The 22,702-nt window shown below is 38.4% G+C and overlaps 1 long non-coding RNA gene across 1 annotated transcript in view; it reads left to right on the top strand.

Moving 5' to 3' along the window:
- Positions 1-6,903, top strand: part of LOC139827769 (uncharacterized) — a 39,175-nt gene extending 32,272 nt beyond the window's left edge. The window contains exon 5 of the long non-coding RNA XR_011738705.1: positions 6,207-6,903. This is a non-coding gene — a long non-coding RNA (uncharacterized lncRNA). The remainder of the gene's footprint in view (positions 1-6,206) is intronic.
- Positions 6,904-22,702: the final 15,799 nt, after the last annotated feature.

Below are 22,702 nucleotides of genomic sequence, written 5' to 3'. Positions count from 1 at the left end.
TAAAAAGTGATGTATTTGATTTCCAGTTTGCATAAGGCCAGCTTTACTATCCACCTGCTGATTCTTAGTATGCCTGTCTTTGTGCAATTCAAAACATTGTCAATACTTGTATTTTCTCTCGGTGAAGACACTGAGTCACTGTAACCCAGTCACCACCCAGTCTTGTTTCCATTAAGATAAACAAATAGCGTCTTCTGAATTCTTCTGCAGTATTTCCTATAAACCTCATGTGCTTTTGTGGTGCTTTTTTCACAAATGTAACAAGAAGAGTGCAGACATTTCTTTCATCTTGAATACTACTTTATTGTTCACAGAGTCAAGAATAGTGCTAATTCTTCATTTTGCACAGTTCTTATATGTTATTGCTTATGTTTTATTATGGCCTGACGTATTATTTTGGTTCTTCTTTACAAGTTATGGCTTCTCAATCTGTGAGCATAGTCTACATTTCTTATTCACAGAATCTAGATCTAGGATCTGGAATTTGATTATTAAACTATTTTTGTTTTAACTACCTCAGTGCTCTCAGACTCATATCTCCTCATCATTTATCATTCATTCACTCTTTTCATCTGCACAATATAGTAGCAGTGATGTTATGTTTACTTCTGGTTCGTTGATTAAACATTGAATAATGTTGGAAGCTACCACGTTTATGAGTTATCAGTAGAAATTAAGATTAAAAGATGCATTTCAAATATCATCAACTTCGTAAGATGGTTTATATTCCATTTAATGTTTACATTTCTGATTTTAAATACTTCTAATCTTTATTCCAAATAATATAAAGTACTTTGTCACAGATACCTTACAGGAAGTTGTTTCGTCAGTGCAATTACCATCATAAAATATATTTATAATTCAAAAGAAGGGAATCAAGTCTGTTTAACAAGAACTATTCTATTCAAAGCTATGATGATTTATTTGCATTAACTACAACTTAATACTTTAATCTTTACTAATTAAATACCTTAATACTTTTTTCATTATATCTGTTGGGACTCAAACCAGACTACATGGTCTTGAATTACCTGGTTATGCTCCTAAATTTTCTTTGACACTATGAAACAAAACTACATTTTCAAGGTCTGAATTTTATTCCTTCAGGTTTAAAAACTTGAAAAAATAATAACAATTGTCTCAATTAAATCCTACATGACTCTGTTATGTAAATAGTCCAGATCTGGCAAGTACTAGATTTTGCACCTGGGACATGGCTACGCTGGGGGATGAGATGCTGGAAAGCAACTCTGCAGAGAGGGATCTGGGGGCTCTGGTCCATGGCAAGTTGAACATGAGCCAACAGTGTCCCTGGCAGCCAAGAGGGCCAACTGTGTCTTGGAGTGCATCCAACACAGCATTACCAGCCGGGCAGGGAGGTGATTGTCCCGCTCTGCTTTGCAGTGGTGCAGCCTCACCTGGAACACTGTGTGCAGTTCTAGGTGACACAGGATAAAAAAGATATAAAGCTACTGGATAGTGCCCAGAAGAGGGCTATGAAGTTGGTGAAGTCTTCAGAGAGGAAGTCATATGGGGAGCAGCTAAAGTCACTTGGTTTGTTCAGTCTGGAGAAGAGGAGACTGAGGGGAGACCTCATTGTGGTCTACAGCTTCCTCACAAGGGGAGGAGGAGGGGCAGGTTCTGATCTCTTCTCTCTGGCAATCAATGACAGAACCTGGGGGAATGGCAGGAAGATGTGCCACTGGGGGTTTAGATTGAATATTAGGAAAAAGTTCTTCACCCAGAGAGTGGTGGAGCACTGGAACAGGCTCCCCAGGGAGGTGTCACAACCCCAAGCCTGGCAGTGTTCGAGACTGGACAATGCCCTCAGACACATGGTGTGAACTGTGAGGTTGTCATTTGCAGGGACAGAAGTTGGACTTGATCCTTGTGGGTCCCTTCCAATTCAGAACATTCTATGAATCTATGATCATCCATTCGTAAATATTTGTGTTGACTGTATGTGATATAGAGTTTTTCTTGCTGTTTACTACTTGCTCACTGGTGGCTTGCAGTCTACTTCAGTAATTCTCATGAGATAGCAGAATTATCATAAGAATCATGTAATGCTGCTTTGAAAAACACAAAGCAAAATAACAGAAGACATTACTAAACATTATTGACTCTTCCCAGTAGTAGACTGAGTGCAGATATTAACAAGATTTTTATTACTCTTATTACGATTTTATGAAACATGACTGTACATATATTTATTTGTCTATTTATTTGTATATATATTATATATGTAAGATAAAATGTCCTGAGACATTCCCAAAATAGCTGATTTCTTTTGTAATTTTCTCCAACTATAGAGTCTATACTTTATTTGAGACAATAATTTCCGTAATACATTTAGAATATGTCCTCTTTTTAATTATTTTAATTGTGATGAGCTTGTGATTACTGATTGCTGGACAACATATAGTTAAAATTATATTTAGTACAAGATATTAAACAAACTTCGCTCAATCTTTATGTTTAATACCATGTATGTTAAAAAACTTATATTCTATATATACTTCTGAAACACCAGTATCTCAGGAGGACCTCCAAGGTACATCTCTCAAACCAAAATTCCCGATAACCACCTAATCCTTCTTTCCAAGCACTGCAGATGAATGCTTAAATACTATCTCATTCTGCAAGATGTAACTGACTGGCTAGTAAGAAACACAGAACTAATGGACTTTGTAATCAAGATGTTGACCAGAACTGTGTGGCATTCACAGTTCTTGGCTCTGCCAAGATGTTTGCCAAAGTGTTGGTTGGTTAAACTGTCTTTCTGTTGGAGATTTTATCCTGTGATGGGTTCACATGCTTTTTTTATTTTCCCCCAAAATACTACAATTTCACAGTATATTTGATTTGACATGTCAGTAAAATCTGACAGAAAGTATTTAGTAGTTTTTCCACTCATCAGTTCTAGTTATGACTAGTATTATCAAAGCTCTTTTCAACTGTGAGAGTCTCTAGTTCATTCTAGCACTTACTCAGAATTACAATTGTGTCTTAAATATTAATGTCATATCCTCATGAATCTTTAAAATCCATCTGTTACTTCCAAGTGCATCATGTGGATTTTACTTTCTTTCAGATCCTTTGTAAGGATCTGCCTGCTTGCTGTCCTCTCTAAGCTTTAGTTCTGCTTTACTATTGGACATATCTAACTGTGTGAATGCTTTGTAAAGGTATTAGGAAACCATATGCAGAATTCAGTATGGAAACAGTTTTTGACCTATTGTAATAAAGTGATCTAAAGAAAATGAACTTAAATTGGTTAGTCAAAGGAGAAAGCGTAGGCAGCAAAGAAGTGTTATTCGTTGAAATCAGGGAAAAAAAAAAACTATAGTCCTTCTGAAGCTTTTTGTTTTCTACAAAGGTGAGATTGTAAACAGCTACTGTGATGCATTTGTACATTATTTTTGAATGTAAGGGATTTTTAAACATTCATAAAATTCTAATCAGTCCTATAGATGCCAGCATGTCACACAGATAAATAAATTTTAAGCTGATATGCTTGTTAACCTGAGTTTATTAAATACAACACATTTTGACATAATTGTTTTTAGTAAATAGTTAAAAAGAACTTTGGGATCGCTTCGGCTTTTTCTCATGTAGTGAATATGACTTGAGAGCTGATATAATAAAAACACAGTCTCTAATAAAGACAAGATCTGCCCTTCTTTCCTTACTACTTTCAAACCTATCTGTCTTTTTTTTTTTAATTAGGTTTTTTTTTTTTTATTTCCTAATCCTCACAAACATAAAACCACCAATTACTTTATTAAATACAACACATTTTGACATAATTGTTTTTAGTAAATAGTTAAAAAGAACTTTGGGATCGCTTCGGCTTTTTCTCATGTAGTGAATATGACTTGAGAGCTGATATAATAAAAACACAGTCTCTAATAAAGACAAGATCTGCCCTTCTTTCCTTACTACTTTCAAACCTATCTGTCTTTTTTTTTTAATTAGTTTTTTTTTTTTTTTTATTTCCTAATCCTCACAAACATAAAACCACCAATTACTTATTTATTTAATGGACAAGAAAGCACAAGGAAAGGCTTCTCTGAAGTTTTTACATTTACATGTTACAGGCATTGTAGGAACTATTTTAAACTGAGTGTATAAGAAAAGATTCCCCCCGTTCCAACTTTTAGAATTAGAGAACTCATTTGGTCTTCACTGTGCAATTCTCACAGAAACAGAGATTTGCATGTATTTATGGTAAAAACATAAAAGAAAAATCATGACTTTGATGAAGTAGTAGTAAAGCTGCTATTAATCTAGGGGAACTAGCTTTTAACCTCACCCCCACATAAGGCTACATATGCATAAGCAAATGGAACAAAGTAGGAATCGTTCCTTGGTTCTGTGCTGACAGAGCTTCGCTTCTGCTTAGGGTCTAAACATGCTTCTTCACTATACCTAAAGCTGACACCTCCAAAATACCCACTGGGAACAATTCTTAACTAATGCTGTGTTGTTCTTATCCAGGGAAGTGTTGGCATATGTTAAAACAGTGACAGAAAGCACATCAAGAATTCAGCCACATGGACAGTGTGAGCCAATGCTCAAGTTATTTTAGTAGAGTAAGCACGGTTTAAGTATCTGTTTTATTTCACTAGCATAAGAATTTATGAGTTGACTTAAAAGATTATGATGTTTAATAAATTATACTATTTAATGAGATTTAAAATTAATAAAGAAACCTTAAAACACCAACAATTATCCTGGATATTTGCAGCTAGTTTTGACCAGGAAAGAATCTCATAAAACATATTAATCTAATTAATTTAGATAACATATAATCTATATTTGATCTAGTTATCTTTAGCAAAAATACAAAAAAAACACCCACCAAAAAAGAAACAAAAAACAAAACAAAAAACCCCACAAATAAACAACAAAAAAACCAAGCAAAAGTACGAAGACAAAATAAAAAAAAAAAAAGCACACTTACAGTGCAGTTTTTCTGTTCCACTTTAGACATCTGTATTAGTACATCAGTATTTAGGAAGTGCCTCTTACTTCCTGAGGTAATGAGAACCTCAGGTGACCATCTAAACTGCAGACGTTTGCATTTTGTCAATGAATTCCACTCAAAGTGACCAGATTTTCTGTATTTTCCTCTGGTGTGAGTCACACTTCAGGATGAACTGTACTGCATATAATAAAAAATGCTACTGTTCACCTGTGTAATTTGTATCAGATCTTTTATTAATGTATAAAGAACATAATTTTCCTTCCATGAAAATGCATGGTTTAAAGAGAGGATTAAATATCATGTTCTGAGACAGCATCAGTGGCCTGGAGCGACTCCCTCAAGGAAGTCTTGGAGCTTCCTTATTAACTTGTCTTATCAACATACAAAACTAAAGAAAAATATTACTAATGTTTCACTTACCAGCCAGTCACATGCTAACTGGGCATAAAGTCATTTTCAAGAGGAACAATATTTAATGCAGCTCCTTTGTAGAATAGGTGCAATATAACCTCTCATTTTAGTAGAAGTTATTGATTGTATTTTATTGGATGGAAATGCACTGTATTTCTTATTCTTTAGCAATATTTAGAAAGAAGAACTTTGCTAGACTTCTACCTTGTGTGAGCAGCTGTTGGAGGAACTGAATGTTTATCTCACATTTATCAAGGAATTAATGTTCTCTTCAGCAGGAATTCAACAGGATGCCCACAATAAATGTTTGTGTAGGTGAAAAAGCACAATGAGATCTTGGTTTTCTTTGCAGTATATTAGAGCTATTTTTGTTCCACCTCTGGCTTCTAAAATCGGGATAAGAAGAAAGATTGTATGTCAGACATTCAGTAATTTTCTGTCAGGCATTACAGAAATACAGGTCTTTCAGAAGGATTTAAATGAAGAGAGACAAGTAGAGATTAAGGGTGACATAAGGATTGTATTCAGCATGTAAGGTGCGACATAAAAATGAAAAGGTAGATATTGGGTGCTAATGGATTATGACCTGAGAATATTGGTGGACTAGACAGTCATAATAATATAACAGAAGAAAATTATGTGAGAGAATGGGAGTTTTGCAGAACCAAGAAGAAAGATGGGAAGATTACTGTGGCTGTGGTATTAATAAATGTCTTGAGCTGTGGGGTTGAACCAGATGATTTCAAGAGGTCCCTTCCAATCTGAATGATTCTCTGTTTCTGTCTTCTCCATTTTTTCTTGGTAGGTCTAACAACGATAAAGGAAATTTTTTAATATGAAATCTTTTTACCTAATTAGATGCCTGTTTGTTAATGAAATATTTCCAAAGACACAGGCTGCATGTTCCCTTGGTATGCCATGAAATGATGAGAAAGTTCTATTTAGAGGAAGAATCTCTTCTGTTCCATCTTGCAAGATACAGCAAGAACTGATGATAACTGCTGTCTCTGTGGGTCAGTGCCTGTAAGGTTCGAACAAGCTTTTAACATGAACTCTTTCGTCAGTGATCTGAGTACTTTTGCCCTGTTGCAGAGACATATTTTTGAATCCACCATCTAAAGCACAGAGGTGACACGTTATCTCTGGTTCGTATCTACTTAACATTCCAAAGGAAGATTTTATTTTAAGGTATATCTCTGTCATGTTGCTCTGTATAACCTCATATTCAATGAAGAAAATGCAAATTTAACAAATGGATTTTGGCAGTGCTTTTAGACATATGATTCAAATGTATTAAGTTACTTGTAGGTAATTTGAGAATTTTGGATAGTGTAATACAGTATATGAATAAGATTAGTTTAACCTGGAGAACACCATTAATAATACACAATAAATGCTTCTCCTGCTTTTATGACTTCATGGCAAGTTTGAGGGGTTTGTTAATGCTACTTTAATTGTCATTTTGAGTATGGTTAAGCTTTCTCAATATTCTAAGGTAAAGATAAAAATTCTATGAAATAACAAATCTGAAAGATACAAGTGTTTTGGTAATTCTATTGTGCATCCATCAAAGTTCATGAATAAGTCTGGACATTAAGGCCTAACTAAATATTTCAAAACATCTACTCAGATTATATTAGATATCTTCATATTGTTTGCACAGAATTAAGCATTTCTGAAGCGTCTTATCAGGCAGTAATCTTGTGATTCTTCTACAAACCATATTTCCTTCTGTGCCAAAGTAATCAAGCTAAAAATATGCTGCTTAAGAAACTTTAAATCTGGTGACTTATACTGTGACTTCTAAATATTTGCTGCTTTCATTAGGGTTATGGATCAAATGTTCTATCATAAAAAGGGATGACAAGACTGCATAAAGGAATTTAAGGAATTCTCTGTAGTAATTTGAGAAAAAACAGTTCTGTTGTTTCAAGCAGTGTTTGACATCTCAGCAGAATCTTTTTTTGCTCTTTGAACAGGCTTCAATAGAAGTCTCTGTAGAATCATGGATTTTAAGATAAGAAGTAACCGCTAGAGCAATGTAACATGTCTGTATTCAGGCAGAATTCAGGCTATAACATTTCAACAAGTAATTCCTGTTCTTGAGGGAATTACTCTTTTCCATATGTGGATATCACAAAGACAAAAAAACCTTGTGTTAATATCTGACCTGACTTTAGGTTTGAAATGTTGTTGTTTAATTTTAAATCACATTGTGAGGTAAAATACACTTAAGTTGAATAAGAATAAATTAATAAAATACAAATATTGTAATTTTGCTTTCAAATGTTGAATACTTTTGAAAAATAAACTGAAGGAGGGAACAAGCGTACTATGTGAGTAATTATATTTGGTAGAATATTTACATAATGTAGACTTTTGTGGACTTTGAACAGTCTGTGACCATGTGTGACTGATCCTTCATGATGAAGTAAACTTTATGAACTCCCAGCAGAGGGCCAAACATAATCAAAAGCATGACATGGTAATGCAAATCGGAGATTGGAAAGAAAAAGTGAGGAACAAGTCTGAACAGAGATGGATGGATCTGAATGAAAGTGAAATCAAGGAGGGAATCTTCTCAAGAAAGGAAATGAAGAGTTTTTCAAGATTTTTATTCCCCACAGAGACCGGCCAACAGTTTCTATCATGAGAAGGAAGACACCAGGAATAAGTGAAGTTTATCAAGCAACAGGTTGTCAGTAAATATGTTAATATTTCAAAACTTATCTTGCTGGGTATTTAATAGTGCTTAGATCAGAGAATCACAGAATTGTCAAATTGGAAAGGACTTTCTGAGACCAACTAGTCCAAACCTTTGACTGAAGCAGGGTCAGCTAAAGCATGTTGCCCAGGACCCAGTCTAGTCAGATTTTGATTTTTTTTCAGAAATGAGGTCTCCACAGTTTCTCTGGGTAACGTGTTCCAGCGGATGACCACCTTCACAATAAAAATGTGTTTTATTGTATTTAGATGTGATTTCACAGGTTTTGTGCCCAGTACCCCTCTCCTGTTACTGGATACAACTGAAAACAGTCTGGCTCTATCTTCTTTATCTCTTCCCATCAGGTATTCATGCACATTGTTGAGACCCTCCTTGAGCCATCTTTTCACAAGCTTTTTCAGCTCCTCCTCATAAAAGAGATGCTTCAGCCCCATAATAATTTTTGTGGTCCTTCACTGGACTTGCTCCATTGTAAATCCATATTTTTCTTACATTTGGAGCTCAGAATTGGACCCAGCAGTCCAGATGTGGCCTCACTGGTGCTGAATAGACAGGGATGACCTGCTGGAAATGCTCTTTGTGATGCAGCTCAAGACACTGTTGGTCTTAATCGCCACAAATGTGCATTGTTGGTTCATGGTCACCTTGTTACAATACTACATTGCATAGCACAGTAAAGATTATCTGATATAATACTTGAAGCCCTGGAGGACTGCCCAAGTTAAAATTTCATAAATTCTTCAGTGTAAACTTAAAATGGAGGACAAACTTATAAAAGGCTGAAACATTTGTTATTTTTCTCAGCTGATTTGGACTGAGCAAATCCTTCCATAATAGATATGATGTAGCAATTACATGGTTTAACCCAAGCTAGTAATACAACCATGATAACTGCTCGCTCACACCCCTCTCTACCACACCCCAAATAGGGGAGAAAATCGAAATAAAAGGGAGAAACTTGGATTGAGATAAACACAGTTTAATAAAATAACTAAATATTAATACACTACTAGTAAATATAAATATAAAATAGAAATAGAATTAAAATTAAAGATACTCAATGTAATTCCTTATTAATTTGGTTGACACTGAGTAGCTATTCCCAGGAAGTAGCACCTGGTCCCGAACAGATGATCCCAAAGAGAGGAAAAACAAAAAAGTCATAAAGGCACAGGGGCCTGAAAAAGGACAAAAGGCCCAAGTAAATGTTCTGAGCAGAACTCCACCAGCTCTGACAAAAAGAGCAAAGAAGGTCAAGAATTGAGAGAGAGACCTACTCTCCTTAAATATGAAGCATGACACTAATGGAATGGAAAACTCTTATTGATCAGTCTGGATGTCAGTCAAGCTCATCCATGCCCCGCTTCCTCAGTGCCTCACACCTGTGGGCAGAGCTTAGAACCATCCATGGCTCTCAGACCAGAGCAATTAAAAACATTAACTCTGTTCTGGGGTTTTATCTCTTGTTCTCAAACTAAATCCAAATAATGACCATGCTAGCTATGAAAAAGAAAGGTTTCTAACTGCATGGAGAAAATTAACTCATTTTCAGTCAAACCAGCACAAGCAAGAACTTGCCAAGAACAACTTAGGATTTATCTCCCCAAAACACAATGTCAAATATTCAGATTTCTGGACACAATAGCAGTATTTCAGATGTGCTCATAAGTGGCTTCTAAACATGCAATCTGTTACAGTGAGGAATTAGAATGAAGTAGCTGAGGAATAAAAACTCTGTCTCACACAGTTATGGATTCAGGGCTGGCACCAGTTGTAGTCCCTGTGCAGCACAGCACCTTTTCTCAGCCTCTGGAAGACACCAAATTGCATACGCTGCCCGCACAGCATCAGGGCTGTTTGTAACAAGGTCAGCTAGGAGCAGGATAGGCATTGCAAGCTTCTTCCCATGGCAGTTAAGGTGGTCTCTGCTATTTTTATGTTTTACAGACCCATAGTCTACATTGCAGAGATCAGATGTCATACTGGTCCCCATCGTATGAGTCTTGGGTTTCAGGTAGTGTTGTCCTTGCCAGGTGTGGGATTCATAAAGCATGCTATCTGTAAACAACATAAGTGTCATAAGTGTGAGGATGCTGTGGGAGACTGTGTCAAAGGCTTTACTGAAGTCAAGGTAGACCACATCCATCGCCCTGCCATCCACTTTGTCACAATCTCATAAAAGGCTATGAGGTTGGTCAAGCATGACTTACCCTTGGTAAAGCCATGCTGACTGTCCCTAATAACCCTCTTATCCTTGATATGCCTTGAGATGGCACCAAGGATAAGCTGTTCCATTACTTTCCCAGGGACAGAGGTGAGGCTGACCGGTCTATAATTACCCTGGTCCTCCTTCTTGCCCTTTTTGAAGACTAGAGTGACATTTGCTTTCCTCCAATCCTCGGGCACCTCTCCCATTTCCCAAGACTTGGCAAGGATGATGGAGAGTGGTCTAGCAATGACTTCAGCCAGCTCCCTCAGCACCCGCAGATGCATCCCATCTGGACTCATGGATTTATGGATGTCCAGACTATTTAATTGCTCCCTAACCCAGTCCTCATCAACTAAAGCAAATTCCTCCATTGACCTGGCTTCATCCGGGGTCTCAGGGGTACAGGGCTCCCCAGGACAGCCTCCAGCAGAGTAGATAGAGACAAAGAAGGCATTCAGTAATTCTGCCTTCTCTGTATCTTCTGCCACCAGGGCACCCACCCCATTCATCAGTGGGTCTACATTTCCTCTGGTATTAGTTTTATCTACTATGTATTTGAAAGAGTTCTTTTTGTGGTCCTTGACCCCTCTCGCCAGTTGTAATTCTAAGGAGGCCTTGGTTATCCTAGCTGCCTTCCTACATCCTCTAACAGCAGCCTTATATTCCTCCCAAGTGGCCAGCCCCTGCTTCCATGACCTGTAAACTCTTCTCTTCTGCTTGAGCATACCCAAGAGATCCCTATTCAACTACACAGGTCTCCTGGCTCCCTTCCTTGACTTCCTGCGTGTGGGGATGCTCCGATCCTGAGCATGGAAGAAGCAATCTCTGAATACAATCCAGCTCTTTTGGGCCCCTTTTCCTTCAAGCAGTCTTGCTCATGGGATTTCCCCTAGCAATTGCTTGAAAAGGCCGAAGTTTGCTCTGATAAAGTCCAGGGTTGCAATTCTACTTGCTCTTCTGTTCCTGCCACACAAGATGCTGAACTCCACCATCTCGTGGTCACTGCAACCCTGACAGCCCTCAACCTTTACTGTTTCGACCAGAGCCTCCTTGTTAGTGAGGATGAGATCCAGCAGTGCACCTCTCCTAGTCAGCTCCTCCACCATCTGCATGAGGAAGTTATTATCAATGCACTGGAGGAACCTCCTGGACTGTGGCTGGCTGGCTGAATGGTCCTTCCAGCAAACATCAGGGAAGTTAAAATCACCCACAACAACCAGAGCCTGTGACTGTGAGGTCACTTTCAGCTGCTCATCAACTTCCTCACCCTGATCTGGTGGCCTGTAATAGACACCCACAACAGTATCACCCCTGCCAGTCTGCCCCTTAATTCTGACCCATACGTTCTCAACTAGCTCCTCATCTGCTCCTGGGCAGAATTTAGTACGTTGTAGTTGCTCTCTCAGAGAGCAACTCCACCACCACGCCTGGCTGGCCTGTCTTTCCTGAAAAGGGCGCAGCCATCCATAACCACATTCCAGTCATGTGAACTGTCCCATCATGTTTCTGTAATTGCCACCAGATCATAATCTCCCGACCGAACATAGGATTCTAACTCCTTCTGCTTATTCCCCATGCTGCGCGCATTGGTGTACAGGCATTTCAGGGAGCGAGCAGAGCACACTGATTTCTCCCTAGGGGCATGGGAGGCCACCCGGTCCTCATCCGTTTTAGAATGCTGCCGCACTGGCACAAGCCCAGCTACAACCCCATCTCCCTTCGAGCCTAGTTTAAAGCTCTCCAAATGAGCCCAGCTAATTCCTGCCCCAGCAACCTTTTGCCCCTGCGAGATAACCCCACACAAAGGCTGGGGCCAGCTGGACAGAAAACAGTTCTGCAGGACAGGACCTGGAAGTTCTAAGATACATGAGGCAACAACTCACCTTTCTAGCAAAGGCAGTATAGTATTAGCAACAACATTCTCGGCTGTATTAGCAACAGTGTAGACAGCAGGCCCAGGCCAATGATCCTTCTTACTGCTCCCTGCTGGGGTGGTGGAACTTCTCCTGTCTGAAAAGCCCTGCCCTGTTTCCCCGGGGAGTCCCCATGGCCCCCAGCTCGTCATCCTGGCCCTCAGCTCATCATCCCATCTCCCAGCTGTCCTACATGGCACTCTGACAAACCTGACCAATATACAGCCAGAATAACAGCCTGCTGTTGTTGCTCATAAACGTAATTGAAATAACTAAAGAGCATCCCATTTGCATCAGCTGAAACTCAGAATTTCAGCTCTCTATTTTGGCTGTTAACAATCCAATTGTGGTTTTCTTCTTTTCTCAATTTTTGTTTTCATAGCTTTTGCCTGGTGTTGTTTACAAGTTCAAAAAATTGGTTAAGCAAGCTTTTAGTGGTTCACTGTAATATATTACATTGAAAATCCACAATGCATTAATTTATAGATGCAAAGTCTATTTATAAAAATAAATTCTATGTTTATGCTAATGGAAGTCCTGTTCTGAAAATTTACTCCTAAAATCTTAAAATGTGAACTAGCTGTCCAACTGAGCTATACAAAAGAATCAGCTGCCAAACACAATGTGGTTGGCAATCACCAAACACATGAAGTTCAACAGCAGCCAGTGCCAGATTTTACACCTGGAACACGGCAACCCTGGCTGTACCTACAGACTGGAGGATGAGATGCTGAAGAGCAGCTCTGCGGAGAAGGATCTGGGGGTTCTGGTCAATGGCCAGTTGAACATGAGCCAACAGTGTCCCTGGCAGCTGAGAGGGCCAATTGTGTCCTGGGTGTATCCAGCACAGCATTTCCAGACAGGCAGTGCTTGTCCCACTCTGCTCTGTACTGGTGTGGCCTCACCTGGAGCACTGTGTGCAGTTCTGGGCATCACAATATAAAAAAGATATTAAGCTGCTAGAGAGTGACAAAAAGAGGCTACGAAGTTGGTGAAGGGTTTGGAGAGGAAACCATATGAGGAGCACCTAAAGTCACTTGCTTTGTTCAGCTTGGAGAAAAGAAGACTAAGAGGAGACCTCATTGTGGTCTACAGCTTCCTCACAAGGGTAAGAGGAAGGGTAGGCACCGAACACTTCTCTTCAGTGACCGATGACAGAACCTGAGGGAATGGCAGGAAGATATGTCAGGGGAGGTTTAGGTTGAACATTAGGAAAAGGTTCTTCACCCAGAGGGTGCTGGAGCACTGGAACAGGCTCCCCAGGGAGGTGTCACAGCCCCAGGCCTGACAGTGTTCAAGAAGAGACTGGACAATGCTCTCAGACACACGGTGTGAACTGTGGGGTTATTACATGCAGGGACAGGAGTTGGACTCGATGATCCTTGTGGGTCCCTTCTAACTCAGGACATTCTAAGTGAGTTTTTTTGAAGTCAGAACACAATAAATTATTCAGGAAAAAGTCCAGACTGTGAAAGAAAGTTACTCTATTATATAAAATTTAATTTAATTACATTAAACATACTTAAATAATTCCTTTTATCTTCAAGGTACTTTGCCAGTGTTACTTAATTGAATCTGTGAGATGTATAAGTTTGCTATAACTCCCTTTATACAGAAGGTGGAACTGAGACAGTCTCTTGAATGGGCAGGTGCCCAAAGACAGTGTGTCAAAACCAGGATTAGAATTCAGAATTCCTGAGTCATCACAACATTTGTCAAACTTTGAAATTAAATTTGGTGAGCACCAGTCAAGTACAATGCCCTCAAGTGACTGCTGGCAATGATTTTAATGATGACGAAAAAACAGAGTGTATAGATAGAGTACATTTTTTTCAGAATTCAGTTGTTTTAATGTTGTTGCTCACATTACTCCTGAAGATGAGTATCTGAAACTTAAAAGATTATTTGAAGACTGCCGATTGATTAATCTTACTTAAGCTCTAGTGATGTGAGTCAGGCAAATGTGAATCAGACGATTATCTAACTAAGCTGCAATGTTATGCTCACCATTTTGTTATTGAAACATTAATACAATCTATCAAGAAAGGTCTAACAGACCTTTCACATAAATCAAAGTTTTGCATCAGTTTCATGGATTATGGATCATCAGGCTGTTGCCATTGTTGACTTTTGCTGGCACTCTACCATTGATGAACTATAGAGATTCAAGGACAGTCTGTTAATATATTCACTCTAAAGAGAAAGGTGAGATAAGCATAAATATTTTTGAAGGATACGTTAAAATTATTTTCAGAGAATAGAAAGACAAGCCGAGAGAAAACACGACTTCCCTTGTCCCCCTCGCCTACGCATTCCCCATTTGGTAGAATCAGTAGGGTTTGCCACTAACAAAGTTCACAAACTCAAAACTTGGTCTTACATCATGGGACAAAGCAGAAGTTTCAGCTCATCCAAAAGGAACCATCTTGAATTTTCCTGTGCATGTATTACTTGTAAAATTCAAATATTAAATCGAAGACTGACAAATTATCTGTAAATTAGGACTTCTTGATCATTATTTGAAAAGCCTTAATTTATAAAACTAAGTCCAACTGCAAATATTTTCCAGATAGTTCCAAGGATAGATCTCTTTCTAAAGTCAATGACAGTTGTGAGGTATATTCTGAAAAAATCAGAAAAATACTCAGCAAATAAATAGTAAAAAGCAAAGGATGCAAATTTTGTAGAAATAAAAAGAAATCCATTGCTCAAATTTCACCATAACTGTTACTTTCTCTGTTTTAAGTTATTTTTAATGACTTCATAATTATCAGATATGTTCATTTACCAGCTTAGATTTGACTTTCTAGAGATAAAATAATAGATTATTTTCTTTTTCTAAAAAAAATCTTTAAACTTTCCTTTTTAATTGTTGATTTTTCTTTTCTTTTCTTCTCTTTTCTTTTCTTCTCTTTTCTTTTCTTTCCTTTTCTTTCCTTTTCTTTTCTCTTTTCTTTTCTTTTCTTTTCTTTTCTTTTCTTTTCTTTTCTTTTCTTTTCTTTTCTTTTCTTTTCTTTTCTTTTCTTTTCTTTTCTTTTCTTTTCTTTTCTTTTCTTTTCTTTTCTTTTCTTTTCTTTTCTTTTCTTTTCTTTTCTCTTCTTCTCTCTTCTTCTCTCTTCTTCTCTCTTCTTCTCTCTTCTTCTCTCTTCTTCTCTCTTCTTCTCTCTTCTTCTCTTTCCCTTCCCTTCCCTTCCCTTCCCTTCCCTTCCCTTCCCTTCCCTTCCCTTCCCTTCCCTTCCCTTCCCTTCCCTTCCCTTCCCTTCCCTTCCCTTCCCTTCCCTTCCCTTCCCTTCCCTTCCCTTCCCTTCCCTTCCCTTCCCTTTCCCTCTCCTCTCCTCTCCTCTCCTCTCCTCTCCTCTCCTCTCCTCTCCTCTCCTCTCCTCTCCTCTCCTCTCCTCTCCTCTCCTCTCCTCTCCTCTCCTCTCCTCTCCTTTCTCTTTCCACAGAACTGTGCTAGTTTCATCAATTCTTTCATTAGGTAGTTCCTGGCCAATACAAATGAAGTCAAGAATCCTTATCCATCCAAACCAAGCCTGAGCTACTTATTGAGGTGAGGTATTGAGAGTTGCACAAACATCCCTAAACAGAGACAAGTTTTTGAACTTAGGTTTTACACATCTCAGGTCCTAGTAACTTCACTATTAGCTATAGCAACTGTGCTATTAGCTATCTTGTCAAGGCTTTTTTCTTTCTTCCTTTTTTTTTTTTTTTTTAACTAAATGGAACATCTGCTGTGATGCCAAATTAAATTGTTTTTATTTGTTTATTTAGTCAACTGTATAATTTAATTAATCTCAATGTATTTACAAATAATCTGCAGAAGACATAGGCAACATTTTCATGAGAAATACAAAATAGAATATAATATTTATTTTTCTAAATAAAGTTTCAGTTTAGAGAAAATAACATTATTCAGGTCAAAACTTGTATTTCTGTCAAAAATACTGACTGATTATAAACCATACCAAAAACTTGAGTTCTTTTGAGAAGATAGCCAATTATGTAGGTGAAGTATTAAATACTGTGACAATATGGATGCAGAAATAGTGAATTTAACTTCACAAATAATTTAGCATTACGTCTAACCTGTTGTTCATTTAACCCTTGTTCAACATAATTTGTGACTGTTAGATAACAAAATCTGTAACACAGATCCCTGTGGGACTCCTTCCTCCACTAAGGAAACTGGTCATTTATTTATTCCCACACTTCATTTCTGAACAAGTTGCCAGTACAAAAGAGGACCTTCATCCTGGAGTACTTCATCCAGCTCTGGGGCCATCAGTACAGGACAGACCTAGACCTGTTGGAGAGGGGCCAGAGGAAGACCATAAAAATTATCAGAGGGTTGGAACACCTCTGCCATGGGCACAGGCTGAGAGAGTTGGGGTTGTTCTGCCTGGAGAAGAGAAGGCTCCAAGGAGGATTTATCACAGTCAGTGATTCAGTGCTTAAAATGGGCCAATAAGAAAGACTTTTTAGAAGGGCATGTTACAACGTGACAAAGGGTTATGGTTTTAAAGTGGAAGAGAGGAGATTCAGGTTAGACATGTGGTAGAAAATTTTTATTAAAAGGCTGGTGAGACACTGGCCCAGGTTGCCCAGAGAGGTGTTCAATGCCCCATCCCTGAAGACATTCAAGGCCAGGCTGGATGGGGATCTGAGCAACCTGATCTGGTTGAAGATGTCCCTGCTCATTGCAAGGGGGTTGGACTAGATGACCTTTAAAGGTCTCTTTCAACACAAACTTTTCTATGATTCTATGATCCTTATCACACAGCACTTTTGTTTCTGTAAAAGCTTTTGGTGATCAACTTTGCTGAATATCTGTTAGACATCCAAGTAAAGAGCTGACTTTGTAACTGTCTCTGTAATCTAAAGAATTACTGAGATTTGCCCATTATATAATATTTACCCACTGATTCACTCATTCCATATTTTATTATACTTATTTACATTGACTTGTCGTATATAAAAGATCAATTTATCAATCCACAGTTCTTTGGGTCCTCCTTGAATCCTGTTTAAAAAAGCAATCTGAAATAAAAACATTAGGTACTAGACTAATAATTAATGGGCTCAGTGAATCCCCAGAAAATCCCTAGTAAAGCTCTGTGGCTGGGTGGCAGTTTTCTGGGGGGAAATCTTGACTTTGTTGTTTCCTTGAGTTGGATCATTCTTAAGTTGCTGTCTTCCAATTCCCCTTTTTTTCCCTTTATACTTTTATAACTTTCCATGTTAATATTTTTCCTCTTAGAAACTTGAGCTGCTAGCTGTCCTGGCTGCAGCTCTTAACTGAGCACAGTCTTATCTTCCTTATCTCACATGATCCTTAGCTATATATCTAACAGATGGAGTTTACCAGTTAGCTTGGTTTTGGTACTTATACCTCCAGTTTTGAGGTTCTGACATGAGTCTCTTTTTTCTTCCTTTGTCTCTGTGGCAGAATGCAAACCCCCCTCTCTCCCCCTCACTCCTTCAGTATGGAGGGAGTAGGCACATCTCCCTCTCTCTGCTACTTGAAGCTAACAGCTTCTTTTGTTTGGCCCAGAGCACCCTGGCCAGGGCCATTAGGAGAAGGGATTGCCGAGGCGCCAGTGAACCACTTGGGCACCTGTGACCAGTGTGGGGGATGTTTGGAGGCTTCAGGGGTGCCCCACACATGGTGTGGGGGTGCAGAGAAGCTTCTAGAATGCCTACAGTCAGGTCTGATCAGCCAGTATAAAAACGGGATTCTCTTGTCGAGACTGGGCCCATTGTCACCGGTCTCTCGGAGCTGCAAGCTGAAGATGCTACCGCCGAGACCCCCCCCTCCCCGGGATGGAGACCCCGCTTGCCTTGCCGCCACGGGTGTGAGTAAAACCCCTCGCAGGATTGCGAGTATATTTATCCTTTCCGTGCACATATGCACGTGTAACTTCCCGTGCTTAATACAAGCACGTATAAAATAATTTCCTCGCACAATCGCGAATGTATTTATATTCCGTGCACATTTGCACGCGTACTTTAAATTATTTCCTCGCACAATCGCGAGTGTAACTTTATTTCCTCGCACAATTGCGAGTGTATTATAAATTTATCCTCGCACAATCACGAGTGTATTTTCCTCCCATACTTCCACATAAGCATGTGTAGTATTCCGTGCACATTCGCACGTGTAAGTAAATTAACCCTCACAGAATTGCGAGTGTATTCTAAATTTACTCTCGCGGAATCGCGAGCGTACGCTTTACCTATATCTCTTTAAGAATAATCCCGCACCGTGTTCAGGCAAGTGTGTACTCCTCTGGGACTCGGGGATGGTTCTGGCATTGTTTTGGGTGAAGCCATGTGCATGCACACTGTGGACTGCCTGTTGTACTAGTTGCTGCCCCTTAATAATTTTCCTCAACTGATACCAAAACCTATATTTAAGTCACTTTTGGAGTGCTAAAACCCTGTTTCTCACCAGTTTAATAAAAGTTGTTCTGGACCCTGTTGTCCCTTAAATTAGCCTCGGGGTGCCTCTGTGACGGTCTCATAGGGGGAATTTATAGTCTCCAAAATTTTTCATTGCAGATAGTCAGAACATCTATTTCTAATTTTGACAGCTCTCTTCAGAATACTAACTGCTTGGTTGAAGTGCTATTTCAAGCTGAACACCCCTTCACCCCACCCATTCTAATCAATGGCAGCTGGTAGAGGCCTTGTCAATAAAGCTGCATGTATAGACACCCCTGTTAAACAGGCTTGCCCAGAAACAACTTCATAACACCAGATAGAATCCATATGCTGGATCAAAACAAATGCACAGATCATCACACCCCATCTCTAAACAAGGGGGAAACAGGATTTCAGTAGAAATCCATAACAAGGACAGAGAGAAAGAGAGCAGAAAAGAGATGTTGATTCAGTCCTGGAAGGAAGATATTAAAATAAACACAAGTTTGTTATTAGCTGGATACTTCCACCAATTCTACATTTTGTTAAGCTATTACAATTGATAGCAGTAAATACCTTGTTCAATGCAGATAATCTCTGTGTGATGTAAAATATAATAAAGTTCTAGAATAGATAAACTTTAAAAATAAACACAAATAAAATAACTATGCTAACTGCAATTTTTAACTATGCTAATTTATTGGTAGAAATGTCATCTTTGAGTCCTAACTCTAAAGGAGGGAGAGCTTTCTCAGAGTCCTTGCAACATGAATATTTGCTCTAGGGTTTTGTTACTACTTCAGTACAGATAAGAGACCTGGTATTCATACAATATTTGGGTAAGCTCTGGTCATGTACCTGGGCATATAGTTACAGATTTAAAAACATAAATAAATAGATGTAGCAGTAGCTCAATATTTTTAAGAACAGGGGAGGTTTAGGTTGCATGTTAGGAAATATTCTTCACTGAAAGGGCAGTGGAGCACTGGAACAGGCTCCCCAGGGAGGCAGTCAAGGCCCCAAGCCTGACAGTGTTCAAGAAGAGACTGGACAAAGCCCTCACACACATGGTGTGAACTGTGGGGTTGTCATATGCAGACACAGGAGTTGGACTCGATGATCTTGTGGGTCCCTTCCAACACAAGACATTCTTAGAATATGATGTTGGCCTTCATATTCAATATGCATAGTGGGAAGGTAAAACTTGAAATTTCAGACCGAGAAAACAAACAGTGTGTCTTCTAAGTTCAAGGGAAAAGGATTTTCAGTAGGTTTTTCTGTACTTAAACAATTTATCAGACTTACATGATCAATTCCCTGTAACAGTAGAAAGCGTACTAAAATCCAGAATCTTTCCTAGCCAACCAAAAAAAGGACCTCAAATGCAATAATCCGTCTAAAGTGCTTAAAATGAAAATGTCATACTTGTATTCCTAGTATTGTATCAAAGCAAATACACTTCTTGATTATTACAAAAATAAATATATTTCTTGAATATGAGTAAAGGATTAAATTTATGTAATCTGAATGTGCCTTGGTGAACATCCAAAGGACATAAAATGCATGATTTACCGTCTTGCTAAAAATGAGTTAGTCAAAACCTTTTTTTTTTCTTACTGAAGTCTAAATGATACGTATTTGGGACAACCAAAGTACTTAAAGAGTACAAAGGGATACACTAAGACATGACTGGATTTCATCCCTCTTGTAGGCGGAGTTGCTGCTTGATAGAGGATTAGCATCACTGCACATAAACAAGGAACACCCTTATTTATCTAAAGTTACAGAGGGAGTTTATCTTGTTAAGAAAGTCATGCTCACTGCGTAGATCTAAGGTAACAAGTAACACCTCTACTAAAAAAGACAATGGTGTTGTACATTGGCTCTAACCCACTCTGAGCATCAGTATCACACTGCCTGTCAAAGGAGGCTCCACGACATCATGGTTCAATGCTTGTTCAGTTCAAACAGTAAGGAAAGTTTCCAACAAATTTTCTACACCTTGAAATGAGTTATGATTATTTTTAAGAAAATAATAAAGTAAGTAAAAGTATGGTTTTGCCTACTGTTAAAATATTAATTCTGATAAAATACATAAATTATTTTGCTTAATTTTTTCTTTTAGCATCAGATACACAGACACTGGTGCAGACCTTCAAACAGGAAGTATTTCTTTTTCCCACATGGGAAAAGAACTCACCAACACCTTGAGAAATAGTTCCATGCACACGGATTTTTAGGATGGGAATTTATCAGAAAAACAAGAAAGATTGTTTGGGATTTACATGTTTACATTTTTGTACTACAGAAACATTAGCATAATTTACATGTTTATCAGATGAATGTGTGAAAATTATAATTTTCATTATAATAACATTCATGTATAAATGACAAAATATTTTTTAATAATGCTGAATTTTTTTTTGTGTGACTCATGAAGGAAACAAAACAATAAATGAACTAATCTTTCAAGGGCTGTTCTTAGATCAAGATATATGCATTCCTCTTGAAAACAAAGCAATCCTTGAAAATATTATATCTAGAAAATATAGCTTGAAATGGATCCATTTTATAAAAAAAAATATTTTAAAAGGCAGTCATTTATGTGTCTCAAATTTATTTCAGATTTAAAAAATAATAAAAATCCATTTTAACATTTTAAAACAAATACTGATGTTTTCATTGAGAATGAAGGAAAAACTGTGTTCATTTCTGTTATTGAGACAGATTTACTAAATCACAGTGTTGTAGCAAGTCTATGTATTCAGACAATAGCAGTGAATTAGCTCACTTGAAATAAAAAGCATAACAGTCCTCAAGGACGGAAAAGCAATTTAATGTTGTATAGGATTAGCTTTCTGAAAGCACACTGTGGAGTTCCTGAGGGTCTCATAGCTCACTTATTCCAAACTTTTAATATACTAATTTAAATTTCCTCAGACTTAATAATAGGCCCTAAAGTCAGAATTTGCTATTTAGGGAAAATGTAAATACAACAATTATCAGCTCAGAACTACCCTCAAAGACAATGAATATACATACAATCTGCTGTGTCTGCTAGGAATTAGCAAGAAGACTGGAGGAGTACACAGTACATATTCTTGTACGGCTCTGTGTACAGATGCTGTCATATATGAGTAAACTGTCCAGGTGAGCATCCTCTTCAAGCCAGGCACTGCATCAATACAACTGCATCTTCTAGAGACTGAAAATGACTGCCATCCAGGCAGTGTTAAGTAGAGTTATAGAAATTACACCCATTCTAATGGAAACACCTCTGACTGAGGTGTCATGGGCCTCCTGAGCTACAAATAATTCACCCTTATTTTGCCAGTCCACATCAACCTGAGCCACTTCAATCTTAGCAACCTGATCTACCTGCTGATTGTTTTGATGTTCTTCAATGGGTACATGAGCACCTGTATGACATACTTTTACAACCAGGTTTTCTACCTTGGCAGCAATATCTTGCCACAATTCAGCAGCCCAGATGCATTTGCCTCTGCACTGCCAGTTGCTCTGCTTCCATTGCTGCAACCACTCCCACAAGGCATTTGTGACCATCCATGAGTCAGTATAGAGATAAAATACTGGCCACTTTTGTCATTCAGCAGTATCTAAAGCCAGCTAGATGTCTTTCACCTCTGTAAACTGACTTGATTCACCCTCTGCTTCAGTAGTTGCTGTAACTTGTCATAAAGGAATCCATACAGCAGATTTTCACCTCCAATGCTTTTCTTCAATATGATAGAATCCGTCAGCGAATAGGGCATATTGCTTCCCATTTTCTGGTAGTTTATTATACAGTGGATAATAACAACAATAATAATAACAGAATAGTATGTAAAACAAGTGATACACAATGTAATCGCTCACCACCCATCGATTGATAGCCATCTAGTTCCCAAGGACTGGTCGCCCTCACCCCTGGCCAACTGTCCCCAGGAATTTATATACTGGGCATGATGTCATATGGTATGGAATATCTCTTTGGCCAGTTTGGGTCAACTGTCCTTGCTGTGCCACCTCCCAGC

The sequence above is a fragment of the Patagioenas fasciata genome, chromosome 3, assembly GCF_037038585.1.
Source record: "Patagioenas fasciata isolate bPatFas1 chromosome 3, bPatFas1.hap1, whole genome shotgun sequence".
NCBI lineage: Eukaryota > Metazoa > Chordata > Aves > Columbiformes > Columbidae > Patagioenas > Patagioenas fasciata.
This window is presented reverse-complemented; position numbering and strand designations above follow the sequence as displayed.